This window comes from Sturnira hondurensis, unplaced genomic scaffold, assembly GCF_014824575.4.
Source record: "Sturnira hondurensis isolate 20B ecotype Veracruz unplaced genomic scaffold, ASM1482457v3 Scaffold0014384, whole genome shotgun sequence".
NCBI lineage: Eukaryota > Metazoa > Chordata > Mammalia > Chiroptera > Phyllostomidae > Sturnira > Sturnira hondurensis.
The window spans coordinates 26848446-26854445 of record NW_028087015.1 but is presented as its reverse complement, the minus strand read 5'-3'; positions in this window follow the sequence as shown (position 1 = coordinate 26854445).

The window sequence follows — 6000 nt, the reverse complement described above, 5'->3', positions numbered from 1 at the left end:
TAAGGACAACAGCAATTTAAAAACAAAAAAACAACCAGTACTGACAGAAAATTGAACTGTATGGAAGTCCGACAACCACGGAGTTAAAGTAAACACATTTACCCAGACCAGTAGGAGGGGTGGAGTCAGGAGGCCGGGTGGAGAGGGCTCGAGGCAGGGTGGCTGGTGGACCCCAGGCATGGAAGGCGGCGGCTGGCAGATCCAGACAGGCAGTGGATTGTAGAGGGGTGCGGCGCACAGATAAACCTGGTGAAACTGGGGAGCGAGACGGACCATGCAACCCAGGTTCCCAGAGCAGGTAAATAAAACCTTAAAACATCGATTGAAAACACCTGTGGGGCTTGGGGGTGCCGGGAGAGACTCCCAGCCTCACAGGAGAGTTCGTTGGAGAGACCCAGAGGGTTCTAGAATGGATACAAGCCCACCCACATGGGAATCGGCACCAGAAGGGCCCGGTTTGTTTGTGGGAAGCAGTGGACGTGAATGAAATCTGGCAGAGAGTAGAGCAAGTGCCATTGTTCCCTCTCAGACCCCTGCCCCACATACAATGTCATAATCCAGCCACTAGGTTGCCCTGCCCAGGGAACACCTAAGGCTCCACCCCTCATACATAACAGGCATGATAAGACCAAAAAAGGGCCCAAATGAAAGAACAGATAAAAACTCCAGAAAAAATACACCTAAGCAACAAAGAGATAGCCAACCTATCAGATGCACAGTTCAAAATACTGATGATCAGGATGCTCAAGAATTGGTTGAATCTGGTCACAAGTTAAATGAAAAAATGAAGGTTACACTAAGTGAAATTAAAAAAAAATGTACAGGGAACCAATAGTGATAGCAAGGAAACTGGGACTCAAATCACTGGAGTGGACCAGTAGAAAGAATGGAAGGCCAGATAAAGTACTTCTCAGATAAGGTCAAGTTAAAGGAGTTCATCATCACCAAGCCCTTATTATATAAAATGTTAAAGATACTTATCTAGGAAAAAGAAGATAAAAAATATGTACAGTAAAATGACAGCAATTCACAACAATTAACAACCACACCTAAAACAAAAATGAAAACAAAGTAAGCAAACATCTAGAACAGTAACATAACCACAGAAATAGAGATCACATGGAGGGTTAGCAACAGGGGAGTGGGAGGAGGAGAAGGGGGAAAAGGTACAGAGAATAAGTAGCATAGATGGTAGGTAGAAAATAGACAGGGGGAGTGTAAGAATAGTATAGGTAATGTAGAAGCCAAGAACTTACAAGTATGACACATGGACATGAACTAAAAGGGGGGAATGTGGGTGGGAGAGGGTGTGTAGGGTGGAGGGGAGTGAAGGGGGGGAAATGGGACAACTGTAATGGCATAATCAATAAAATATATTTTTAAAAAACAACAAAAAATCTCTAAAACTGATTGTTGAAGAAATAACATAATGAATAAAAACTTCCAAGGATAAGCTAAATTTGCACTTAGGCATTCAAGAAAATTTAGTACCTGTATGTATATATTTGAAAATATAATTATCCCATGATATAATAAAAAGTCTAACCATAGGAAATTAGTGTGTTCATACTCTGATTTTCTAAATGAAATGATTAAAGCACCTTCTGAGATCACATTTCAAAAAAATTCACTGTAGACTGATTCTTTTGGTGGAAAGATCATTTATTGATTTAGACATGGTTTTCTCTTCCTGGCATTTTAACTTGAACTAAATTAGTTTTCTCAACGACAGGGATTGTTAGGAGTTAAATTTCAAGAACAATGACCAAAGTCATTTCAGTCAGTGCAAGTTATATATCCTTAGACCAGAAATAACATGATTCTCTGTACCTTCAAAGATCAAGAGAATCTTAAACCAGGGAGCCTGGGATTTCGCAGTTAAACAGGATTAGCTAAACTGCCCTGAACTTCTTTTGAGACATGAGAAGTTCTAAGTTTGATTCTCTCATTCTTTGGGCTACAGCAAGTGAGCTGTTTGGTGTACTCATTAAGAAGTCTGAAGTTCACTGGGCATTAAGCAATAACTGATGAGGGATCAAAAACTGGTTCCAATTCGCCTTGAAAATAAAAACACAAGTGAAAGGGAGAAGGAAACCAGTGCTCACATGACTGAGAAAGGGCAGGTGCCACCCTATGGTACATACCCAGCAAATGGACTTCTAGAAATTTATTCTGAAGAATGAACCATGAATGTGCCTAAAGATTTACTATGGGGATAATACTTGCAGTGTTAGTTTATTGTAAACCCCTAACTACCCCACTGCAGGGAAATAATTAAATAAACAATGATGGATCCAAACATTTTCATGCAAAAACAGGTAATAAATCTACATTAAAGTATCAATGGAAGGGAAATAATCCAGGAAGAGAAAGACAAATACCATCCGATTCACTTATACAAGGTACCTAAAGTAGTAAAATTCATGGAGAGGAGAAGTGGAACGCTGGTTGTGAGTGGCTGGGGAGGCAGGAGTGGAGAGTCGCGGTGCAATGGGCACAGTCTCCATCAGGAGAGACGGGAGTGTGCTGGAGTGGGCGCACCATAATGTGAGCGCGCTCGGCAGGGCGGAACTGCACACTCGGAGACGGCCAAGATGGGGCATTTTTATAGTATGTGCATTTACCACAATAAAATTTTTATTAAGAAGTTATTATGAGTAGTTTCATTTTCTTTATTATATTGCCTGCACTTTCTAAATATTTTCTATAAATGTATTTTGCTTATAATGAAGAGGCGGCCTAATTATGTTAAGAAAAGAAAACTCATTCCATTTTAGTTAATATTATTTTTAGTGGCTAATAACTTTGTGTGACAACAATTAGGGATTTTGGTCATTATCCCTGTTGAACATATTTCTCTACCCAGATACTCTTTCTACCACCTCCCCCCCCATATTTGTCCACAGCAGAGGCACACATTCTTGGAGACCAAATTTGAACTCACCTTCCCTAGGAAATCTTCCTGTATAACCTCAGAGAGAAAGATGTACTCTTATGAAAATCCAAAACCCCTGTATTGAACTGGCCTGGAATGCCTGTGTGCATGTGTGTGAAGCTAAAATGAGTTTTGTGCTATTCTGATGCTGTATAAGCAACACACCCAACCTTTGTTTAAAAACCCTCCCAACATCAACATCCTCAAAGGGCGGAAGCTGGGATACAAACCCGTGAAGTCAGGCACTTGTACTCACACACTAAGGTGGCTTCTTGCCCTGGCATTTTGCCTTTTTTGTTCTCAGTAACTCATAAACTCCCAAATCTTGAGCGTCAATCTGGTCTTCTACATCCAGCAAAATGAATAACAAGCGAAGAATTTGACCTATACCTCAGTAATGCAAATTTAGAAGACACGCATGACCTGCCCACCCCACTCAACTAAACTGGTGCCCTTAGTTGTTTTGCTCTGGAGGCCAATGACATCATCTTCTAGACACATAGAATGACAAGGTAAGAACTTGAGGACAAACCAACAGGCGCAGAACCTATTTTCCACCTGGAAGAAGCACAGGGGCCCTTTTTCCCAGGCTTCGACTTTTATCAGCTGGCAAGAGCTATGTTCTTTTTCTCCAGAGAAGAAAAATAGCTACTGAATTCCACCCCCGGTGTTTTTTATATGGAAATGATTGAGGTGTTCTGCTTTCTTTGGAAGTTTCTGGTTGCAGTATCTGGAGACTCTTCTTTTTCAAGTACTGAGTAGCATGTGCCTGACCTGTCTTTTTACTCAAAATCAAGTCCTGTTTGCCAGTTTCCATTTGTGCACAAAACACACCAATCCTCCAATTTCGGTTGGAAAAAAAGGTGTGTGGGGACTACTCTTTGTTAAACAAAAACATTTTTATTTCATCTTAAGCATGCATCCTGGTGCTACAGTGTTGGTAACAACAAATTCTCACTGTATTTGAAGGATAAATAATATATTATTAGTTGACTTTGTTGCCAGGAACCTTTTGTAATAAATTTTTTATTGAGAGAGCAGGTTCTGGTGTCAATTCTGGACTCACTGGGGTGAGCATGACATTGGAGGAGATTCCACTTGTCCGTTCCACTTTACCCTTTACACTGGGGTCTGGATGATGAAGAATGTTCCTAATGTAGAAGGTTCAGGTGAGGATTGAACAAAATCCTCCATGTGCAGTACACACAATGTCTGCCAAATCTAGGCACTTCATATCTATATTAGCTACTAGGAGTAATCATTGGAGAAACGTTACCAAAATATTCTGACTTCATTTCTTTTTCAGTGAAATCTGCTAAGGGTGCTGTGAGCTGCTCAGGGTATGTATCCCCCATTCAGACCTTCTTCAGTTAATGCATTCTGACTCCAATATCATAGCCTTATTCATTACTGAATGTGTACTTTGTCTGTGGGCTTTGAACAATAATTGGTAAAACGGACCCTTAGTGACTATGATATGGTGAACTAAATTTTCTCATCTGGAAAAATTATTTCCTTTTTTAAAATTAAATGTATTTGGGTGACATTGGTTAACAGTGCTCTCTAAGCTCCAAGTATATACTTCTATAATACATCATTTGTGTAATGCATTGTGTGCTCACCATTTAAAGTCTAGTCTCCTTCCATCCCCACACATATGATCCCCTTTACCCTCTTCAACCTCCCTGCACCCCACTTCCCCTCTGGTAGCCACCATTCTATCTCTGTGTCTATGAGTTTGTTTTGTTTATTAGTTTGTTGCTTTCTGTTTTATATCCCACATATGAGTAAAATCATGCAGTTCTTGTCTTTTTCCCTCTGATTTATTTCGCTTAGCATGATGCTGTTGCAAATGGTAACATTTCCTATTGCCTTATGTCTGAGCAGTATTCCACTGTGTATTTGTATGACACCTTCTTTATCCAATCACCCATCAAAGGACATTTAGGTCGTTTCCATGTCTTGGCTATGGGGAGTAATGAATGCTGCAATGAACATAGGGGTACATATAGCTTTACAAATAAGTGTTTCATATTTTTCAGGTAGATACCCAGAAGAGGCATTGTTGTGTCAGATGGTAACTCGATTCTTAATTTTTGGAGAGACCTCCGTACTGTTTTTCAGAGTATCCGTACCAATGTACATTCTCCCCAAGCAGTGAGAATGGCGGTTCCTTTTTGTCTAACACTCTCCAGCATTTACTGCTTGTCTTACTGATAACAGCCATCCTAACAGATGTGAGGTGGTGCCTCAGTGTGGTTTTGATTTGCATGTTATTTCCCTTATAGTTAGTGAAGTCCAACATTTTTTCATATATCTATTAGCCATTTGTATATCTTCTTGGGAAACCTGTCTATTCAGGTCCTCTGCCCACTCTTTTACTGCATTGTTTTTTGTTTTGTTTTTATTATTATTATTATTGCTGTTGAGTTGTTTTAGTTCTTTATATATTTTGGATATTAGACCCTCACTGAAGGCATTATCTGCACACATCTTCTCCCATGTGGTTGCTTGTGGGAAAATTATTTCTGTTTTTACCCAGGTAACTTAACACTTTTCTGAGATAGATTTGTTTTGGCTCTATTTTTAATACCTATAGCAGGCCTAAAATAATTGGAAAGTATACATATTTGAGTGACAAAGACCTGGGTTTAAGTCCTGTGCCCATAGCTATAAGTCATTGAAGTCAATGACTTCAAATATGCAGTCTCTCCGATCCTTAGTCTCTTTACTTACAAAATAGGGAGTAGAAATTAATCTTAACACCTAGTTAATCTTTATGAAACACCTAATTTTGAATAGCAGCTCTCACTGTAAAATACGAAGAAATACCTTTAGAAGGTATTGGAAGTTATAGCCAGGCCTAAAATAATCACCATGGTAGGTCTTTCTCATAGTAATTCCAGGAAGGATTTTATTATAAAATGAAAATGAGAGGGAAAAGACATGTCACTTTTGGTTCACAGTGAAGTCTTTCTAATAATGGGTTATGGTAATCAGAACCCAGGTCCACAGGCGTCTCACCGATGAGCTCACCGTGACCGTTATAATTGGAAAGGCCCCTG